This window comes from Aotus nancymaae, unplaced genomic scaffold, assembly GCF_030222135.1.
Source record: "Aotus nancymaae isolate 86718 unplaced genomic scaffold, 86718_ANA_hifiasm-v0.15.2.pri h1tg000072l, whole genome shotgun sequence".
Lineage (NCBI taxonomy): Eukaryota > Metazoa > Chordata > Mammalia > Primates > Aotidae > Aotus > Aotus nancymaae.
This window is the reverse complement of record NW_026988487.1, coordinates 9876974-9899751: the sequence shown is the minus strand read 5'-3', so window position 1 is coordinate 9899751 and position 22778 is coordinate 9876974. Positions and strand designations below refer to the sequence as shown.

The 22778-nt window shown below is 45.7% G+C and overlaps 1 long non-coding RNA gene, 2 other non-coding genes and 2 pseudogenes across 4 annotated transcripts in view; 2 read left to right on the top strand and 3 right to left on the bottom strand.

The window, feature by feature from the left end:
• LOC105722770 (uncharacterized) overlaps positions 1–22778 on the bottom strand; it is a 39148-nt gene that overhangs the window by 13814 nt on the left and 2556 nt on the right. For both annotated transcript variants that reach the window (XR_010339126.1, XR_001108683.3), the window contains exon 2: positions 18566–18610. This is a non-coding gene — a long non-coding RNA (uncharacterized LOC105722770). The remainder of the gene's footprint in view (positions 1–18565; positions 18611–22778) is intronic.
• Positions 973–1076, top strand: LOC135270989 (small nucleolar RNA U13). Its single transcript, XR_010339149.1, has one exon. It is a non-coding gene; the product is annotated as a small nucleolar RNA U13 (small nucleolar RNA).
• LOC135270985 (small nucleolar RNA SNORA26) lies at positions 3170–3291 on the bottom strand. Its single transcript, XR_010339145.1, has one exon. It is a non-coding gene; the product is annotated as a small nucleolar RNA SNORA26 (small nucleolar RNA).
• LOC135270943 (large ribosomal subunit protein uL5-like) lies at positions 10306–10919 on the top strand (annotated as a pseudogene).
• On the bottom strand, positions 13591–17145 carry LOC105722761 (E3 ubiquitin-protein ligase RNF126-like; annotated as a pseudogene).

The following is a 22778-nucleotide window of genomic DNA, read 5'->3' as shown; positions in this document are numbered from 1 at the left end:
GGTCTCATGTTGTTGCCCAGGGGCAGTGCAGTGGCACGAACACAGCTCACTGCAGCCTCAACCTCCCAGGCTCAAGAGATCCTCTCACCTCAACTTCCTGAGTAGCTGGGACCACAAGCACACTCCACCATGCCTATCTAATTTTTCATATACTTTGTAGAGATGGGGTTTCACCATGTTGCCAGGCTGATCTCAGACTTCTGAACTACTCAAGCCATTCACCCACCTCCCTCCCAAAGTCCTGGGATCACAGGCATGCACCACCATGCTTGTCCTCTGTGTACCATTTAAAAAATCAGCAGCAGCCAGGTGCAGAGACTGAGGCAGTGGCTCACACCTGTAATCCCTTTGGGAGGCTGAGGTAGATCACCTGAGGTTGGGATTTTGAGATCAGCCTGGCCAAGATGGTGAAACCCATCTCTACTAAAAACACAAAAATTAGTTGGGTGTGGTGGCAGGTGTCTGTAAAGCCAGCTACTAGAGAGGCTGAGGCCAGAGAATCGCTTGAACCTGGGAGGCAGAGGTTGCAGTGAGTTGAGGTCGCACCACTGAACTCCAGGCTGGGCGACAAGAGCGAAACTCTGTCTCAAAAAAAAAAAAAAAAAAATCAGCAGCATGCATAACTATGTGAATGTACTTAATGCTGCTGAATTGTACACCTAAACATGGTTTAAAAAGTAATTTTTATGTTATCTATATTTTGCCAAAATAAAACAATTATACCAGCAGTCAATCAGATATTTATTAGGGCCCTAGGGCTAATCCCATGTAAAAGGCTCTGATAGCCAATAACTGTTCTTTCTTGCAATCATTCACCAAACCTTTATTGAGTACCTGTTATGTACCCATCACTATGCTAGGCACTAGGGGTAAAGTGGCTATACTTTTGACCTTAAAAAGCTTCCTGCAAGCAAAAGAACATTCATCATAGCTGTTTGCCATCCTGGGACCCTGTTAAAGAAAAAACAGTAGATCCTTTTGTAGTTCATGAGTGCGCTGATTGGGTGTTCATGCTCATGTGTGAGATGTGCCACCCTCGAGCCTTGTTACAAGGACAGCACATGACCCCTCTGGCATGAAAAGAAAAAGGAAAAAACAGCAGGCCCCAAACAAGGCCAAAATCCATGTTTCCAAACCAAAACTAGAGTTGTTTACTTGTAAGATCTGATCTTCAAGAAATCAAGAGAGAGATGATAACCAAATCCCATTAAGCCAACAAGAGTTCACTAAACATTCTTACAAGGAAAGTAATCTTGAAATGATCAATCTACCATTTGTTCATTGTTCCTGCTTTCCTCTGTCTCTTTCTGCCTATAAAACGTACCCATTCTGTCTAGTTCATTGGAACTCCTTTCTGTTTTGTAGATTGGATGCTGCATGGTTCATGAATTGCTAATAAAAGTGAGTCAGATTTTTGAAACTGAATTCATTGATTCTTTGTTCTTTAATGACCACCCCACACCCAATTTTAGATTCTTTTTCTTTCTTCGTCAATAGACCTATCTATAGTTATCATTAAGCAGTAATGGCTAAAAGTCATTATAGCCATTATAGCCATTTGAGAAGCACTTTTTTTCTCTATCTTTTTGCCCTGCTCCTCACTAGCATAGTATTTAAGAGGATAGATTCTGGAGTCCAGCAAGCCAGACTCAGATCCTAGCTCTATCACATACTAGTTCTGTGACCTGAGCCAGTTAGTTAATTTCTGTGTGCCTCCATTTTCTTGTCTCTAGAATGGGGACACAAGTAGTACCTTCTTTTTACGATTGTTGTGAAGATTGAATGAGATATTTCACATAAACACTTAGCTCAATGCCTGGTACAGAGTAAGTGCTGAATAAATATCAGCTATCATTTATTAGTGCCTTATTAGTGCTTTCTTGTTCTAAGCTTCAGCTTACCCTGTGATGCTGGCATTTCTGGCCCACCAGTGTAAGTTATAGTCAAGAAGTCTGTATCATAAAATAGAACTACTATACAATCCAGCAATCTCACTTCTGGGTGTACAGTCATCCCTGCTATCTGTGGGGATTGGCTCTGGGACCTTCCATTGATACCAAAATCCACAGATGCTCAAGTCCCTAATATGAAATGTTGTAGTTTTTAGCCAGGCTTGGTAGCGTGCACCTGTAGTCCCAGCTGAGGCTGAGATGTGAGGATTGCTTGAGCCCAGGAGATCAAGACTGCAGTGAGCCATGATGGCGCCACTGTACTCCAGCTTGGGTAATGGAGTGAGAAACTGTCTCAAAAAAAAAAAAAAGTTGTAGTATTTGCATATGACCTGTGCACATTCTCCTATATACTTCAAATTATCTCTAGATTACTTATAATGCCAAATACAATGTAAATGCTATGCAAATCGTTTCTGTCACTCAGGCTGGAGTGCAGTGGCACAACACGGCTCACTGCAGCCTCCTTCTCCTAGGCTCAATGCATCCTTCTGCCTCATCCTCCTGAGTAGCTGAGGCTACAGGTGTGCACCACTGTGCTAGGCTAAATTGTTTTTCTTTTCTTTTTTTTATTTTTGAGATGGAGTCTCACTCTGTCACCCAGGGTATGGTCCACCCAGGCTAGAATGCAGGGGCTTGATGTTGAATCACTGCAACCTCCACCTCCCAGTTTCAAGTGATACTTCCGCCTCAGCCTCCCAAGTAGCTGGGACCACAGGCACGTGCCACCATGCCCAGATAATATATATATATTTCTATTTTTTAGTGGAGATGGGGTTTTGCCATGTTGGCCAGGCTGGTCTTAAACACCTGATCTCAAGTGATCCTCCCACCTCAGCCTCCCAAAGTGCTGAGATTACAGGCTTGACTCACCATGCCTGGCTAATTTTTCTACTTTTTGTAGAAACAGGGTGTCTCTATGTTGCCCAGGTTGATCTTGAACTCCTGGACTCAAGTGATCCTCCCATCTTGGCCTCCCAAAGTGCTGGAATTATAGGCATAAGCCACTGCCCATGGCCTAAATACTTGTTATACTCTATTGTTTGTTAGTTTATTTTGAGACGGAGGCTCAAACTCTTGTTCCCCAGGCTAGAGTGCAGTGGAGTGATCTCAGCTCACCGCAACTATATAATTTACTTGAAATTTGATAAGGGAACAGAATTTAAATGACCTCACCCCACCACACACACACAATGGTAACTATAATGATGACAGGTTTTTTTTTTTTTTCCAGACAGGATCCAAAGAGGACATTTCCAGTCTCTTCTCTGGGTTTTATGGAGACTTACTTTATCCTTCTGTGTTAGCCTCTTAAAGCACTGGGTCAACCTTAAAAGGACACAGAAAAGGGCAGATGACAGGTATTTTAATTGATTGGATTGTAATGATCATTATATAATGTATATGTATATCAAATCATGCTATACAATTGAATATATACAATTTTTATCTGTAAATTAAATTTTTTAATTAAAAAATATTGACTGCTGCAAGCTCAAGAGACTAAAAGGAAAAATGAAATGGATTCTGTGTCTCAGACATCTCCCAGTTCTTCATTTACCTGTAGCTTTACTCACACTCTTGCATCTCCCTGCAAGGGACCCGTAGCTGGTTCACAGCCACTTAGGAGCACCCTCGAGTTAGGGCCGATCTGTTCTTCCTCCTGACAGGTGCTTCAGATCCCAGCCAGCAAGGATCACTTTCAGAAACTTTCGCTTTCATATCTAGCCAGAACTGGAAACTGGGCGTGCTCTTCCAAACACTTGGCAGGAAGCTGGTTCCCAACCACTAAGAAGCAATAAAACCAAGGCCACTCCCGCAGAAGAAGGCTTCCAACAGCACAGGATTGAAGCTCTATGGAGGTTACTTCCAGCCACAGTAGCAGTGTTCATAAGTGTGGCTGGATCAGTATTTATCAGCGCTCCCCTTCACTCTCACCACATTCCCTGAGGACCTCCTTGCACACCTCACCTTTTATGACTGAGTCACCCACCTGCAGAACTAGAAAACAAAGAAGGTGGGCCGGACACGGTGGCTAACACCTGTAATCCCAGCACTTTGGGAGGCCAAGGTGGGGAGATCACTTTAGGTGGGGAGTTAGAGATCAGCCTGACCAACATGGAGAAACCCTGTCTCTACTAAAAAATACAAAAAAAAAAAAAAAAAAAAAATGTTGCCAGGTGTGGTGGCGCATGCCTGTAATCCCAGCTACTTGGGAGGCTGAGGCAGGAGAAGCACTTGAACCTGAGAGGCAGAAGTTGTGGTGAGCTGAGCTCATGCCATTGCACTCCAGCCTGTGCAACAAGAGCAAAACTCCATCTCAAAAAAGAAAAAAGAAAACAGGTCGGGCGCTGTGGCTCATGCCTGTAATCCTAGCACTTTGGGAGGCCGAGGTGGGTGGATCACCTGAGGTCAGGAGTTCAAGACCAGCCTGGCCATCATGGTGAAACCCCCATCTTTATTAAAAAAAAATATATATAAAAGAAAAAAAAGAAGAAAGAAAACAAAGAAGACTAATCCAGGACAGTTACATGCAAAAATGCTGCTAGGCTGAGCCAAGACAAAGATTGGAGGACACATTTGCAGACAAATATGACTTTTTTTTTTTTTGAGACAGAGTCTTCCTCTGTTGCCCAGGCTAGAGTGCAGTGGTGCGATCTCAGCTCACTACCCCCTCCACCTCCCTGGTTCAAGCCATTCTCCTACCTCAGCCTCCCGAGTAGCTGGAATTACAGGCATGCACTACCATGCCTGGCTAATTTTTGTATTTTTAGTAGAGACAGGTTTTCGCCATGTTTGCCAGGCTGGTCTCAAACTCCTGACCTCAAGTGGTCCACCCGCCTCGGCCTCCCAAAGTGCTGGAATTACAGGCATGTGCTACAGCGCCCAGCCCTGATTGTGTATTTTTGACTGTCCTTTAAATTTTTTCAGGATTTCCATTTTTTTCATTAATCTGTAATGAGAACTTGGAGACATTTGGAGAAAATCTGAACGTAGAATATTTCTAGATAAGAACAGTTTTCTTCTAGTCATTCATAGTCATTTCAACCGAATCCTTATTTCAATGATTTTTTTTTTAGCAATTATCCCTTTTAGAGAAATTCCAAGACATCTAATATGGATCTTTTCTTCTTATCTTTAAAAAAAATTAACAGACTTTATCTTTTAGAGCAGTTTCAGGTTTATAGAAACATTAAGCAGAAAGTACAGAGAGTGTCTACGTACCTCCTCTTCCCAGGCACACCATTTCCTCTACTATTAAGGTCTTGCAATGTTAGTTACTACTAATTAGTGTGCTACATTTGTTACAATTGATGGATCAATATTGATACATTATTACTAACTCAGGTTCATAGTTTATATTAGGGTTCATTCTTTGTGTTGTACAGTTCTATGAGTTTTGACAAATGCATAATATCATGTACAGTATCAGAATAGTTTCACTGCTCTAAAAGTTCCCTGTGCTCCATCTATTCATCCCTCCTTCCCTTCTAATCCCTGGCAACCACTGATCGTTTTACTGTCTCTATAGTTTTACCTTTTCCAGATTATTGTCAGAGCACGGTGGTTCATGCCTGTAATCCCAGCACTTTGGGAGGCCAAGGCAGGTGGATCACCTGAGGTCAGGAGTTAGAGACCAGCCTGGCCAACACTGGTGAAACCCTGTCTCTACTAAAAACTACCAAAATTAGCTGGGCATGGTGGTGGCACACACCTGTAGTCTCAGCTACTCGGGAGGCCGAGGCATGAGAATCTCTTGAACCCAGGAGGCGGAGGTTGCAGTGAGCCAAGATCTCACCATTGTACTCCAGCCTGGGCTACAGAGCCAGACTCTGTATCAAAAAAAAATAATAATAAATAGAATATATATAGAGAGTCACACCATATGTATCATTTTTCAGATTGGCTTCTTACATTTAGCAATATGAATTTAAGTTTCCTCCATGTCTTTTTTGTTTTGTTTTTTGATTTTTGAGATGGGGGTTTCACTGTTTTTCCCAGGCCAGTTACAAACCTCCATGTTTTTTCCTGGCTTGATGGCTCATTCTCCACTCCCCTCGCCCATTTTTTTTTATTGTGATAAAATACATACAATATAAAATTTACTATTGTAAACTTTTTTTGGGGGGGGGATGGAGTCTTGTTCTGTCACCCAGGTTGGAGTGCAATGGCATGATCTTGGCTCATTGCAACCTCTGCCTTCCGGATTCAAGCAATTCTCATGCCTTAGCCTCCAGAGTAGCTGGGATTATGGGCACACACCATCACACCCAGCTAATTTTTGTATTTTTAGTAGAGACTTTAGCCATGTTGGCCAGGCTGGTCTCAAATTCTTAACCTCAGGTGATCCATTCGCCTTGGCCTCCCAGAATGCTGGGATTACAGGCATGAGCCACTATGCCCAGCCCACTGTAACCGTTTTTAGGTGTACAATTTAGTGATATTAAATACATTCATAATATTCTGGTACCATAACCAGTATTCAGCTCTAGAACTCTTCTCATCTTGTAAAACAGAAACTCTATATCCATTAAATAATAAAATTCTCCTTCCTCCTTGTTTTTTAGAGATGTGGTCTCACTTTGTCCCCCAGGCTACGGCACAGTGGCACAATCATAGCTCACTGTAGCCTCGAACTCCTGGCCTTAAGGTATCCTTCTGCTTTAGCCTTCCAAGTAGCTGGGATTACAGGTGCGAGCCACTGCACCGGGCTTGCTTTTCTGACAGGTTCTTGAAGGGACTCCATTAAAGCCTAATGAATCGGAGGCATCCCAGGAGTAAGCTTTCCTTCACCCTTTTGTATAAAGCTTCTCTTTGCTTTGTGAAGATCTGAGTGGCTATTGTTACAAAGAGAATCAGGTTTCACTCTTAGGCAGTGGGTTCAGAAATAGAAAAAGCACCAACTTGCTCAGACACGTGTATCAAATGGCAAGATGATCTCACCAAGCACTGTCTTCCTCAGAATTTATTTTGGGTGCAACACACATTAAGGACATAGTGGTAAACCAGGCTTCGAAGCCATCTGTGTGAGTGATTTGCCAGAGGCATGAAGACATCGTATCCCCAGTGTCTCTGAAAAGGAGAGCTCTTTGCCTCCACCACAGGCATAGGCAAGTAGCCTGCAAATTGCTTCCCACTCAACACAATAGTTCTTGTTGCTATTTTATTTGTGAGCCACGTCATACATGCAGAGGAGTAATGAAAACATATATGCGTAGTTCAATTGTCAGTATAAACTGAACACCCATATAACCACCACCAGATCTAGAATAGTATTCAGCCGCCTCCCAGCAGCCCCTGTGTGTCCCTCTATTCCATCCCCTTCCCTCCCCCAGAGGTGGCCACTATCCTAACTTACAAAACCATTTTCTTGCTTTTCTCTTTAGTGTTACAACTAAGTTTGTAACACTTAGTTGGTTAGAAGCATCAGTTGGTGAATGTCGTATAAATGGAATTAGTCCAGGTGTGGAGGTTCACACCTGTAATCTCAGCACTTTGGGAGGCCGAGGCAGGTGGATCACCTGAGGTCAGGAGTCTGAGACCAGCCTGGCCGACGAGGTGAAACCCCGTCTCTACGAAAAATATAAAAAACTAGGTGGGCGTGGTGGCAGGCACCTGTAATCTCAGCTCCTTGGGAGGCTGAGGCATGAGAATTGCTTAAACTCAGGAGGTGGAGGTTGCAATGAGCCAAGATTGTGTCACTGCACTCCAGCCTGGGCAACAGAGGGAGACCCTGTCTCAAAAAAAAAAAAAAAAAAAGGGGGAATGAAATTGTGACTTGTTTCTTCCTCACAATTGCTCTTGGACGAGGCATGAAAAAGGCCTTTTTGGTGCTTCCTGATGTTTGCGGGCATGGTAGAATCAGGAGTATGCTGTCTTCACAAAGATTTCTGGCCTCAAAGTCACACTGAGCAGCTTGGGCCTCCTAGCTCAGCCACTTACTAACTGTGTGACCTTTCTTGTCCTCCTTTTTAAAATCAGAACAGATTATTCCTGTAGACATGAGCACCTCAAGAGCAGGAAGTGTTCCTCATTTGCCATTCTGTTCTCAAGAACTCACAGTGCCTGGTGCCTGATGAATCCTGAGTGAACACAGGAGACATGGTGAGATCATGTATGTAAGGGCCTGACTCCACCCCCGATTTATAGCAACTGCTCAATATGTGGGAGCCAATCTTATTACTGCCATGGTGTTATTTATTTGAATATGCGCCTGCCTGTGGGAGGCAGCCTCTCAGATGGCCGCCAAGGAGTCTCACCTCCTGGTATTCTTGTATTTGTACATCCCTTGACTGTACACTGGATATATTCACTCACTCCTAAGAAATAGGATGCAGCAGAAGGGATGGAATGTCACTTCCAAAATTATAAAAGACCATGGCTTTTATTTTGGGTCCTGTTTCTCACTGAGGTCTCTTGGATTGCTCACCCTGGAGGAAACCAGCTGCCATGTCCTGAAGCAGCCCTGTGAGGAGGCTCATGTGATGAGGGGACTGAGTCCTGTAGACAACCACGAATGTGAGCTTGGGAGTGGATTCTCCATCCAGCTGAGCCTTTGGATGAGGCTGTAGTCTAGGCTCACGGCTTGACTGCAACCTTAGGAAAGACCTTCAGCCAGAGGCACCCAGCTAAGCCATGCCTGGATTCCTGACCCACAGAAACTGTGAAATAACAAATGTTTGTTGTTTTCCACAACTACATTTTGTGGCAACTAGTTACACAGTAATACAGTAAAAAAGTATCAGTGCAGTACCTTTTATTTTTTGAGACGGAGTCTCACTCTGTCACCCATGTCGGAGTACAGTGGTGCTATCTGGGCTCACTGCAACTTTCGCCTCCCGAGTTCAAGCGATTCTCTTGCCTCTGCCTCCTGAGTAGCTGGGACTACATGCGCATGCCACCACGGCTAGCTAATTTTTTTTAGTAGAGACGGGGTTTCACCGTGTTAGCCAAGATGGTCTCGATCTCCTGACCTCGTGATTCACTTGCCTCAGTCTCCCAAAGTGCTAGGATTACAGGCGTGAGCCACTGCACCCAGCCAACTAATGCAGTGCCTTTTCTTGGGTGAAAAGAGTGCTGGCAATTTTTAGAGCATGTGGCAGAAAAGGAGATGCACTGTTCAGAACCCCATTTAAGGGTGGACTCATTGCCTGGCTCCAAGGAGTTCAGTTCATTGACAGCCTTCAAGTCCAGCTCAGCTTTCCAGCTCAAATCAAGCTCTTCTTGGGACATTCTCCCTAGCCAATAACTGGGCAAGGGGGTGGAACAAGGGCCTAGCCATCTTTGCTCAATGCTGGACCCCTCCAATGGGTATACCGTTTTTGCTTCAGAGCTTCATGTTTGGCTGGCAGAGACTTTGACAGTTCTCCTTTCATGGATGTTGCTCCCCAATATTTTCCATCCCCATCATAGCTTCTGCTTCCAGAGAATCCATTCTGTAATGAAATATCTACTACACAAAAACTCAAGCTTTCAGCCAGGTGCAGAAGTTCTCACCTGCAATCCCAGCACTTTGGGAGGCCAAGGCAGGAGGATCGCTTGAGCTCAGGAGTTCAAGACCGGCCTGGCCAACATAATGAGACCCTGTCTCTGACACACACACACACACACACACACACGCACACTAGCCAGGCATGGTGGTGCATGTTATAGTCCTATCAGGAGACTGAGGCAGGAGAATCACCTGAGCCTAGGAGGTCTAGGCTGCAGCAAGCCATGATCGTACCTCTACTCCAGCCTGGGTCACACAGTGAGAGCCTGACTCTAACAAACAAACAAATAAAGGCTCAAGCTTTGTAGCCAGCCCAGACCTGAGTCCAAATACAGATTGCCTCTTGCTAGCTCTGTGACCCTGGGCAAATTACTTAACTTTTCTGAGCCTTGATTTTCTCATGTGTGGAATGGATGACAAATAATGTAAGAGATGAAATGGGATATTTATAGTGTAAAACAGAGTGCCCAGCTTTTAGTAAGTACTAGTTAAAGGAGAACATTTTTTGTTTGTTTTTGGAGACAGTGTCTCGCTCTGTCACCCAGGCTGGAGTGCAGTGGTGCAATCTTGGCTCACTGCAACCTCTACCTCCTGGGTTCAAGCGATTCTTGTGCTTCAGCCTCCTAAGTAGCTGGGATTACAGATGTAATCTGTAATCAGCTAATTCTTGTATTTTTAGTAGAGATGGCGGGGGGGCTCTCACCAGGTTGGCCAGGCGGGTCTTGAATTCCTGACCTCAAGTGATCCACCCACCTTGGCCTCCCAAAGTGTTGGGATTACAGGCATGAGCCACCATTCTGGGCCAGGAGAACTATTATCTATCCACAGACTACACACCAACCAGCCCCTTTACATTTTCCATAAAATGTTACTGGCAAGCTCTTCCTGTTCTCCATCATGGCGCAGGATCAAGGTGAAAAGGAGAACCCCACGCGAGAACTTCGCATCCGCAAGCTCTGTCTCAACATCTGTGTTGGGGAGAGTGGAGACAGACTGACCCGAGCTGCCAAGGTGTTGGAGCAGCTCACAGGGCAGACCCCTGTGTTTTCCAAAGCTAGATACACTGTCAGATCCTTTGGCATCTGGAGAAATGAAAAGATTGCTGTCCACTGCACAGTTCGAGGGGCCAAGGCAGAAGAAATCTTGGAGAAGGGTTTAAAGGTGCAGGAGTATGAGTTAAGAAAAAACAACTTCTCCGATACTGGAAACTGGTTTTGGGATTCAGGAACACATCGATCTCGGTATCAAATATGACCCAAGCATTGGTATCTACGGCCTGGACGTCTATGTGGTGCTGGGTAGGCCAGGTTTCAGCATCGCAGACAAGAAGCGCAGGACATTGGGGCCAAACACAGAATCAGCAAAGAGGAGGCCATGCGCTGGTTCCAGCAGAAGTATGATGGGATCATCCTTCCTGGCAAATAAATTCCCGTTTCTATCCAAAAGGCCAATCAATAAAAAGTTTTCAGTGAAATGTACTATTCTGTTGTGTGTTGTGTGAAAGGATCCTGGCCATATTCAAGTCCTTGGACCTCAAGCCACTTAAAGCTTCGATGGCAGTAGCTGGTAACAACTCTGTCGTCCTCTGGTTGGATGCCAGTACTTCCTGGCAGATCCAAGTCCAAGCTTCATAGCATTGCCTGTGCGCGCCACACCTTGGTTGATGCACTGTGGTACAGTAGTCCCATTTAGAGGGGAGGGTATGGCTGGTGTTGGGGGTTTGAATTTAGAGCCTTGATTAAAGGCAGGATGTAGTGCTCCTGTGTTCAGGAGGGTCCCCCCATTCAGCGATTCTCTTGTGTACTAGAAATTTTGTCAGCATTGATGTTTTATGAAGAAATCACAGGCTTTGGTGTAATGGTTGAGATTAAATTTAGACTTAACTGTTAAAAAAAATGTTACTGGCAATTAGTTCAATACATTGCCTATTAAATCTATAGTAGACCTTTGACATTTGTGAGGATTATACCGTTTACCTTTATGAAAACTCAAACTACCAAATACCACTGTAGTGCCTATTATCACTTATAAAACAAAATAAAGTACAACTCAAAATTACACAATACTCTGTGTGTGTGTCTGTGTGTGTGTGTGTGTGTGTGTGTGTGTGTTGAGACAGGGTCTCACTCTGTCACTCAGCAACCAGGCTAGAGTACAGTGGCATGATCACAGCTCACTGTGGCCTTGAACTCCTGGGCTCAGACAATTCTCCCACCTCAACCTCCCAAGTAGCTGAAACCACAGGCACACATCACCACAGCTGGCTAATTTTTATTTTATTTTTATTTTCATAGAGACAGGTCCTTGTTATATTACCCAGGCTGGTCTTGAACTCTTGGGCTCCAGTGATCCTCCTGCCTCAGTGCTAAGTGCTGGGATTACAGGTGTGAGCCACCACGCCCAGCCTTCATTACTCTTTTAGGTCCTTAGCAGTTCTGTAAGTAAGGAGCTAAAGCTGTATAAAGCTATTAAAAATAAGTATGGCTTCAGTCATGCCAAAGCAATCTGGAGGATTGTTTCTCTTGTTGGCACTGAACCTTATCACATCAGAGGGCTGAGCCACTGCTGAATGCCACCCTTTTAATAAACCCAGACATCTGAAATTTAACAGGTCAAAACCTGTTTCTTCTACAGTCAGTCACCTCGAGAGATAATTCCAAACCAGAAAACAGGAAGCCATCAGTGATACCTCCCTCTTATCCCTACCACCAATCCAACATCATGTCTTGTCTATTCGTTTTCCTTCAGAATGGCCTAAATCCACTCACCCCTTTCTATCCTCATTGGTCCCACCCCCACTTCTTCTCTTTCAAGAGCCTCCTCACTTGCTCTCCTCTAGTTTATTCTCCATGCTGCAGCCAGGCAGCTCTTTTTAAAACGCAAACGATTATGAATTTCCACAATTCCCCACGCATTTAGAGTAAAGACTATACTCTTCATCAAGATTTCTAAGGCTCTGCGCAAGCTACCCCCAGTCCCTCGCCACAGTCCGACCTGCATTCCCCAAACATGCCCTTCCAGGAGTCAATTTCTCTCTTGTCTTAGATCCAACCCATAAGCATTCTCTGTGTCTGGAGCTCTCTTCTACCCACTCTGCACTGCAGGCTCCTTTTTCTCTGTGAGGTCTGAGCCTAAACATCACCTCCACAGGGAAGCCTTTATTAAGCATCCTCTGAAACAGGTTCAATCGCACACAGCTTCTTCCTGTTATTCACAACCACAGCACCACGTCATTTCTTTCTTTGCATACATCCCAGTTGGTCACCACACGCTTACTGGTTTGTTGGAGGTTTCCCTCCATTTGTTGCAGTTTCTTTGAGTGCAGAGGTCTTATTCCTTTTGTTCATCCAGAGCCAATCCCAGTGCTGACCATAATACAGACTAGATAAATACAGTAAATTCAGTAACTCCCCCTTACCTATGAGGCACGCGTTCCAAGACCCCCAGTGGATGCCTAAAATCGGACATAGTACCAAACCTTTTTTTTCTCTCTCTCTGTAAGTAGTATATTTTAAATAGCTTTCAAGATACACATATTTTTTCCTTTAAAAAACTGTTGGAGAGGTTTTGTTCTTGAATTTTGCTGGTCATCCTCATGGTTCCGAGCCCCCGAACTCCGGGTGGTGGAGGCAGCCGAGGGGGAGGCTGGGGGCCCACGTGGCCTGTCCTGGCGGTGCTGGCAGTCTGTGGAGCAGCTGTGCCTGTCTTGCCACAGATCATGCATGGCTACCACGTGAGCTAAAACATCCGTTTATTTCAAAGCAGTAATAATTTAAAATTATAAATCTTTCCACCGCTGAACGTTTAGAGGGTGAGGTTAGACAAAGGTCGGGGGGTGGGTTGGGGGACGCCCCAGAGGGGATCATGTGGCTCATGCTTTCTGGAGCCAGGGGCCCGGTGGGCTGTATAAAGATATTGTTAAAGCTACTAAAGCTGTGTAAAGCTATTAAAAATAAGTATGGCTTCAGTCATGCCAAAGCAATTTAGAGGATTGTTTCTCTTGTTGTCACTGAACCTTACACATCAGAGGGTTGAGCCGCTCACATCCTGGCTGGTGAGTGCTGCAGGTCCCCGCCTGTTCCACGGGTCCTGCCTGCCACGAGTGCCGGCCCACGCGGGCTCAGGAGTTACTTGTGGCGTTCTAGTTGCCTAGTTGCTGGGCAAGCTGGAGGAGAAGGAGGACGACGCGGAGGAGAAGCTCATCCCAGCCAGGCCCAGGGGGTTCGTGGCTGTGTTCTGTCCCGTGAGGCTGTTTCGACAGATGGGGTAGCTGTCGCGCTGCTCCAACCAGGGCACGACGCAGCCGCCGTGGAACAGGTGGTTGCAGGGCAGCTGGGGCACGGCGTCCTTGCACACGGGCACTGGAGCCCGGAGCGCACGTGCTCCTCGGTGACGGGGACAGTGGGGAGGGCCTGCATTTTCTGTTTATCTGCCGGTGGGGGGCCTGTGCTTTCAAACTGACGGAGGAGCTGCGTGATGGCGTCCAGGCCGTCAGCTCCCCAGGCGTGGTCCGTAGGGTTTGGGTACAGGACTCCCCCAGGACCCAGGCCGGGGATGGTGGCCAGCGTGGTGAGGCCGGCGCGGGGCCGGGACTGATGCTCTCCCTCCCGCCTGCTCTCAGGGTCCCGGCGGTCGTCAACCTGCGCCCCAGGAGGGAACGTGGGGATCTCCATGCCGTCGTCAAAGATGCCCAAAGCAAACTGCTCGGAGCCCTGCGGCCGCGTGCACAGGTTCTGGTCCAGGTTCTCCAGCGGCGGCAGGCTCTGGTCCGTGGGGGCTGCGAGGGGGCAGAAGCGTTTTTTGTGCTCCTGGTCTCTTCCGGAAGCTCCTCGATAAAACCAAACTCGCATCTCGGGCAGATATAATCCGGCAGGCGCGGGACGATCTCCGCGGAGCAGCGGTGGCAGAAGTACCGTCCCGGGCGCCGCGACGCCTCCTCCAAGGTCGCCCCCGACCGCTCCGCGCCGCCCTCCCCTCGAGCCGCACTAGCCGCTGGCCGTTTGCTGCTCCCTCCCAGCCGACGCCCAAATCTTTTATATACTATTTTTTTTCCTACCTACCTATCTATGATCAAGTTTAATCTACAAAATAGGCTCAGTAAGCGATGAACAAAGATAACAAATAATAAATGGGACAATTGAGTCGAATGAGGGTTACTTGAACACAAGCACTGATCCCATGGATTGGTCTGATAACCAACAGCTGCTAAGAGACTGGTGGACAAGTAGCATCTACAGTGCAGATACTGGACACACGGAGGATTCACAAACTGAGAGGGATGAAGCAAGACGGTGTGAGATTTCCTCCTGCCACTCAGAATGGCAAGCAATTGAAAACATGAATTATTTCTGGAATTTTCCATTTAATTTTTTTGTTGTTTGTGTTTTAAGACGGAGTCTCGCTCTGTCGCCCAGGCTGGACTGCAGTGGTGCAATCTCGGCTCACTGCAATTTCCGCCTCCCAGGTTCAAGCGATTCTCCTGCCTGAACCTCCCGAGTAGCTGGGATTACAGGAGCCTGCCACCATGCGTGGCTAATTTTTTGCATTTTTAGTAGAGACAGGGTTTCGCCATCTCGGCCAGGCTGGTCTTGAACTTCTGACCTTGGGATCCACCTGCCTCAGCCTCCCAAAGTGCTAGGATTACAGGCATGAGCCACCGTGCCCAGGCCAATTTAATATTTTTGGACTACAGTTGACCGCAGGTAACTGAAATAGTGGATAAGGGGGGATTACTGAATTTGTAGTTTGAATTTTCTAGCTAAGAATATCATGGTTTTTTTAAAAGTTTTTTTTTGTTGTTTTGAGACAGAGTTTCACTCTTGTTGCCCAGGCTGGAGTGCAATGGCACAATGTCGCCTCACCGCAACCTCCTCCTGAGTTTAAGAGATTCTCCTGCCTCAGCCTCCTGAGTAGCTGGGATTACAGGCATGCACCACCATTCCCAGCTAATTTTGTATTTTTAGTAGAGAAGGAGTTTTTTCATGTTGGTCAGGCTGGTCTCAAACTCCCGACTTCAGGTGATCCACCCGCCTCGGCCTCCCAAAGTGCTGGGATTACAGGTGTGAGCCACTGCGCCTGGCCTTTAACTTTGTTTTGTTTTGTTTTGTTTTGTTTTGTTTTGTTTTGTTTTTGAGACAGGGTTTCTCTTTGTTGCCCAGGTTGGAGTGCAGTGGCACCATCCCAGCTCACCTCTCTGCCTTCTAGGCTCAAGCAATCATCCCACCTCAGCCTCCCTCATAGCTGGGACTACAGATGCCTGCAACCATGCTTGGCTAATTTTGTGTTTTTTGTAGAGAAGCATTTCACCATTTCACCATGCTGCCCAGGCTTATCTGGAACTCCTGGGCTCAAGTGATTCACCTGCCTCAGCCTTTCAAAGTACCAGTATTACAGACGTGAACCACATGGCCAAGAATATCACTTTTACCTTTAACAGATATTTTTCTTTTTCTTTTTCTTTTCTTTCTTTCTTTCCTTTTTTTTTTTTTTTTTTTTACAGGATCTCACTCTGTTACTTGGGCTGGAGTGCAGTGGCATGACCAAGGCTTACTGCAGTCTCAATCTCTTGGGCTCAAGTGATTCTCCCACCTCAGGCTCCCAAGTAGCTGGAACCACAGGCATGCACCACCCTATTTGGCTACTTTTTAAATTTTTGTGTAGAGGCCAGGTCTCACTATGCTGCCCAGGCTGGTCTTGAACTCCTGACTCAAATGATCCTCCTGCCTTACCTCCCAAATTGCTGGAATTACAGGCATGAGCCATCGCACCTGGCCAACAGTTATTTTTCTTTACTGCAAGAGCCTTATGTTGTCATGGCAGAAAAGATTAGACTGTAGAGATTAAATAAAAAAATAAAATCATGTTACCCCACATTTAGAGATAGCCAGATATATTCCTCCAGGGCAGTTTTAATTAATCTCGATGCAGAAATATATATGCTCCCAAGTCCTTCAACTTTCTGTGGTTGCCTGTTCTTTGACAGCCAAATAAAATGTCTTGGTCCCATGCCACATGCTGAGGGGCATCAAGTCTTCTTCTGGTAATTTTCCAGTCCCTGGTTCAGCTGAATTCCCACATCCATTTCCTAACATGTCTGTCTGCTCTCTTCTCTGTTTTGTCCCTGCACCCTCTACTTTGTCTCCATCTATCTCCTCCTTTGTCCCCAAAAGTCACCAAGGACTAAGTGGGTAACAGATTCTTCTTCTTCTTCTTGTTTTTTGAGTGTCACTCTGTTGCCCAGGCTGGAGTGCAGTGGCGTGATATTGGCTCACTGCAACCTCCACCTCCCGAGTTCAAGCAATTCTCCTGCCTCAGCCTCCCAAGTAGCTGGGGCTACAGGTGCGCGCCACCATGTCCGGCTAATTTTTTGTATTTTTAATAGAGACAGGGTTTCACCGTGTTAGCCAGGATGGTCTCGATCTCTTGACCTCATGATCGACCTGCCTTGGCCTCCCAAAGTGCTGGGATTACAGGCGTGAGCCACCAAGCCTGGCCCGGGAACTGATTCTTCTGTACTGGAGTTCGGGATCAAGAAGGTGAGCCCAGCCAAGCAGAAAGTGGGAGACGACATAAAATTCAGCACTGGCCATTGCTGCCAGCCATGGAGATGTCTCGTGGACTTCTGCGTCCAAGGTCCCGGCCTTCTGCCGTCTTGGTCTTCTCCCTTCCACCTCTAACCAGGTCTTTTTCCACTTTGCTACACATGTCAGGGCCCTAAAAACAGTCTTTCTGACCTATCAGAGAGAAAGATCAGATTCCTGGCACTTCTGTTGTACAGAACAGCTTAGCTCATCTATGCATCTATACTTTTCTCTCCTGATACAGCATGTCCAGGTACGTGCTCTTTCACATTGTTGGGGAGGGGTAAGAGTGGGGTGAGGATGGAGACAAAAAATAAGAGAGAGAGAGAGATCAAGAGGTTTTCCCAAACTAAAAAACAAGGTGTCACAGGGCCCTAAGACCACCCTCTGGTTCAGTGATTCATTTGAAGGGCTCACAGACCGCAAAAAAATGTTTAGACTCATAGTTTAGCTCATTACATTGAAAGAATACAGATTTACATCCTGATCTAGTTTGAATGAAGAAAGAAAGGAGGAAAGAAGGAAAGGAAGGAGGGAAGGAAGGAAGGAAGGAAGGAAGGAAGGAAGGAAGGAAGGAGAAGGGAAGGGAAGGGAAGGGAAGGGAAGGGAGGGGAAGGGAGGGGAGGGGAGGGGAGGGGAGGGGAAAGAAACGGAAGGGAGAAAAAGAATACAGATTACCAACCAGCCTGAACAACATGGCAAAACCCCGTTGCTACCAAAAAAAAAAAAAAAAAAAATTAGCTGGGTGTGGTGGGGTGCCTGTAGTCCCAGCTACTGGGGAGGCTGAGGTTGGAGGATCACCTGAGCCTGGGAGGTAGAGGTTGCAATGAGCCAAAATCATACCACTGCACTCCAGCCTGGCAGACAGAGACCCTGTCTCAAGAAGAAAAAAAAAAGAAAGAAAGAAAAGAAAGAAAAAAGGAAAAAGAAAAAAAGAAAATACCATCATTTGCTTAACTGATCCCATATTATTATTATTATTATTATTTATTATTATTTTTTTAAGACCGGGTTTCACCATGTTGGTCAGGCTGGTCTTGAACTCTCGACCTCAGGTGATCCGCCCGCCTTGGCCTCCAAAGTGCTTGGATTACAGGCGTGAGCCACTACACCCAGCCGATCCCATATTATTAGACATTAACTTGTTTTCATTTTTCGCTGTAATAGCTAACACTTTAACAACTAGCCCTGTAATTATGATGGTTGTGCTTTGTCCAGAGCTGCTTTGACTCAAAGAGAAATCCCCACATGATTACTTCCTGGTTCACCTTATGAGGAGGGAGAGCTCCCCTCAGGCTAAATCCTAACACATCTGTCTAGGGGGCCTTACAAGTGTTGTGGTCCCAGGATAGTTACAGGGGAGCTGTTTACAGACAATGGGACAATGGGAAGCTGTCTGCCTTGACTCCCTGCCCCATCCTCCAAATGGAAGGTGCCTCTCTCTAGAGTCCATCTTGAGGGCTCTGGATTCCTCCTCTTCATTCTCCTCTTCCTCTGTTGTCCCGCCCCTCCCCCACCCCACCCTCAGCCCAGGTGCTTCTCACCTTGGAGATCTGCTGTGTCTCAGTCCAGAAACTGCTTTTACAGAGCTGTAAGGAAAGAGGAACGCAAACCAAACCTTAGGGTGCAGTGAATGAACAAGAGAAGGAGAGGAATACATCAAAAATACTCATTGTGAGTTGGACACGGTGGCTCCTGCCTCTAATCTCAACACTTTAGGAGGTCAAGGCAGATGGATTGCTTGAGCCCAGGAGGTTGAGACCAGCCTAGGCAACACAGTGAGACCCCATCTCTACAAAATATTAAAAAATTAGCCAGGCATGGTGGCATGCACCAGTAGTCTCAGCTACTTGGGAGGCTGAGGTGGAAGGATTGCTTGAGCCCAGGAGGTTGGTGCTGCTCTAAGCCATGATCTAGCCACCACACTCCAGCCTGGGTCACAGAGAAAATACGAATTGTACCATTTGGAGCTAGAACTCTGCCACAAAACAAAAGCAACATCTTCATCTTTCATTCAATAGTTCCTTAAGATAGGTTACAATGTATTAGGCATTGATAATGGTCTGGCTGTGTCCCCACCCAAATCTCATCTTGAATTGTAGCTCCCATAATTCCTAAGTGTTGTGGGAGAAACTTGGTGGGAGGTAATTGAATCATGGGGGCGGCTCTCCTGACACTGTTCTTGTGGTAGTGAATAAGTCTCACAACATCTAATGTTTTTATAAGGGGTTTCCCCTTTCGCTTGGGTCTCAATTCTCTTTTGTCTGCTGCCTTGTGGAATGTGCATTTCTCCTTCTGCCATGATTGTGGGGCCTCCAAGGCACGTGGCACTGTGAGTTCATTGACCCTCTTTTCCTTTGTAAAATGCCCAGTCTTGGGTATGTCTTTGTCAGCAGTGTGAAAACAGACTAATCCAGGCATTGATTGTTACAAATGCTTTCCAAATATTAACTTAATTTTCCTAGTATCCTATGAGCTTAGGAATTGTTATTATCCCTACATTACAGATGTGGAAATTGAGGCATGAGGATGTTGAGTAATTTACTCAAGGTCATGCAGCTATAACTGGCAGAGATGAGATTCCAACCTAGGCTGTCTGCCTCTCTGTTTGCTATGTGGCCTCGCCTTGGGAGTGAAATTGAAAAGAATGCAAGCATTTCAAGAGTTTCAAAACAGTTGCCCTCCTGAAGGTTTTTATCTATTTTAAACTTCTGTGTAAACAGAACTGTATTCCTTCAATAGTTATTTGTGGAGTGCTTACTATGTGCCAGATCCTGGGGCCACATGGATGAACCAGACATAAGCCTACTGTTAAGGAGTTTCTAGAAAACAGGACAAACACCATTCTTGGCTGTCTATGCTGTGGTATAGACAAAAGTAGGTGCCCTGGAGCAGTCAGAACCATACTTAGTTTAGTTTTATGGTTAGAAAAGAGTTCCTGGGCCCAAGTGCAGTGGCTTATGCCTGTAATCTCAGCCTTTTGGAAGGCCAAGTCAGGAGAACTGTTTGAGTCCAGAAGTTCAAGACCAGCCTGGGCAACACAGTGAGATCCTGTCTCTAAAAACTTTAAAAATTAGCCAAATATGGTGGTGCACACCTGTGGTCCCAGCTATTTGGGAGGCTGCGGTGAGAGGATTGCTTGACCCTGGGAGGTCAAGGCTGCAATGAGCCATCACTGCACTCCAGCCTGGGTGACAGAGACCCTGTCTCAAAAAAAAAAAAAAAAAAGCAAGAAAAGAAAAAGAAAAGACTTCCTGCAGGGCAGGATTTATTAACTAAGAGCTGGACTGATAAGGAAGAGTTAGCCCGGAGAGGTGGGACTTTGGAAATGCAAACAATAGGGCTACATTACAGCTTTTGAGGGCCCTAGGCATTTTACTTTGATGGCCCCTCCCTCCATTAAACAAATATATTAAAAGGCATATTTTATGGCCTTGTTGGTATAAATACATAAATTACTATTACATATTAAAACACTTGCTGAGCGAGGTGGCTCACATCTGTAATACCAGCACTTTGGGAGGCCGAGGCAGGCGGATCACGAGGTCAGGAGTTTCGAGAACTGCCTGGCCAACATGGTGAAACCAGTCTCTACTAAAAGTATGAAAATTAGCTGGGCGTGGTGGTGGGCACCTGTAAGCCCAGCTACTCGGGAGGCTGAGGCAGGAGAATCACTTGAACCCAGGTGGTGGAGGGTGCAGTGAGCTGAGGCCACACCATTGCACTCCAGCCTGGTGACAGAGCAAGACTCCATCTCAAGAAAAAAACAAAAAAAAAAAACACTTTTTATGATTTAAAAGTCCATTGATTTTCTTTCTGATTATAAAGAAATTAAAACATGTTCATAGGTCCCTAAAAATATTGTGGTCCCTAAGTGCTATGCCTTCGGGAGTCAGCAGAAATCAAGCCTGGAGGTGGCAGGTGCAGGTGAGAAAGACCTTTGTCAGCCAAGAAAAGAGTTTAGATGTGATCCTGAAAGTTCTAGGAGCTACATATGGGTCTTAAGGAGGGCAATGTGAACGGGTTCATTTCAGAAAGATCCTGTAGCTTCAGTGTAGAGCAAGGCTGGGAGGGCAGGCTGGAGGGGGAGTCATGGGCTCTGAGTGTGTCAGAGGATCCAGGGGAGATCTGAAGCCACACACAACCAAGGAAGGAGCCCAGGGAAGGGGGCAGACAAACTTAGAGACTAACGAGGTAAAATCAACAGGACTTGGCAATTGGTCAAATGCAGGGGTGAGGGGAGGGGCAGCCAAGGAGAGTCCCAGGTTTGTGACTTGGGCACCTGAGTAGAGTCATTTGTTACACTGGGGATGAAAAGAAAAGGAACAGATTGGAGGGCACAGTAGGAAAAAATAGTTAAGCTTTTATTTTTTAGCAATATTGAGTTTGTGATGCCTTTGATACATCCATGAGGAGAGATTTTTCAGAGGTAATGGGTCAAATGGTTCTTAAAAAATTGCAGTGATTTAAAAAGCATTGGCCAGGCATGATGGCTCACACTTGTAATCCCAGCACTCTGAGAGGCTGAGGCAGGCAGATAACAAGGTCAGGAGATCGAGACCATCCTGGCCAACATGGTGTTAGAGACAGAATGCTTGTTCCTAGGTACGGCAAAGAAAAATTAGCACTCAGACAAAAAGTTTTCTCAGCAAGGCAATTTGACTTTCTCCAGAAAGTGTGTTCCCATTAGCCATCTTGCCATGAGAATACAATGAACAAAGGACAGGCAGGCGTATTTATTCCTTACGCATTGGGTCTTTACTGCTGTGTTCAATCTCCGTTGGTTGGAGCCAGACCTCAAAATCTAAACTGACCCCAATTGGCTAACAAGTTATAACTTTTCTAAATAGGTAAAGGCAACAGACAACAAAGGAAAAGAGGAAGTCCAAATAAGGAAGGGAGAGGAAGTTGCTTGGGAAAGGACTTAGAATGTACTACGTGCCTGTGAGCACATCCAGCACAAATATCTTGGTTAAAGTACAAGGACATAGAATGCACTTATTCCCTTATATCTAACAGCTACATAGGACAGGGCTTAACAAAGACTTACTAGCAAAATGCAAGAAGGCTTTGAAGAAAGTTAGTCTTTAAAAGAAACTATTATTTCTAACATTTATTATTATTATTCTTTAACAAGAAGGGAAATTTTGAAGAGGAACTTTTTACTTTCTACATGTGGTAAAACCCTGTCTCTACTAAAATACAAAAACTTAGCCGAGTGTGGTGGGATACACCTGTAGTCCCAGCTACTTGGGAGGCTGAGGCAGGGGAATCTCTTGAACCTGGGAGACGGAGGTTGCAGTGAGCTGAGATTGTGTTACTGCACGCCAACCTGGTGACAAAGCAAGACGTCTCAAAAAAAAAAAGTTTATTCCATGTTAGCCAATTTAAGTTTCCCAGAAGTTCTTAGAGCAACTCCCATTGCTGACCTGACACTGTGCAGCTCTAGTGAGGGTTCAGCCAACCTGCATAGCAAGACGCTAAGATGAGGCCAACTGGCTTCCCACATAACACAGAAGGAACAAATCCCAGAGTTTAATTCCAGCCAAACTTAACCGAATGTAGGAAAAATCTGATGTTCCTACGAGGCCTGAGAGCTGTTGAGAATATGTGTATAGTAAAGTAGACTAGGGCAAGGGAATCACCAGATCATCTTGTGATCAAACAAGTGGACGGCCTTCGCCAGGCACTTTTCGTGTTAGTTCACCCTCCCAACAATCCCACTAGCAAAGTGTTATTCACCTCTTTAACAGAAAA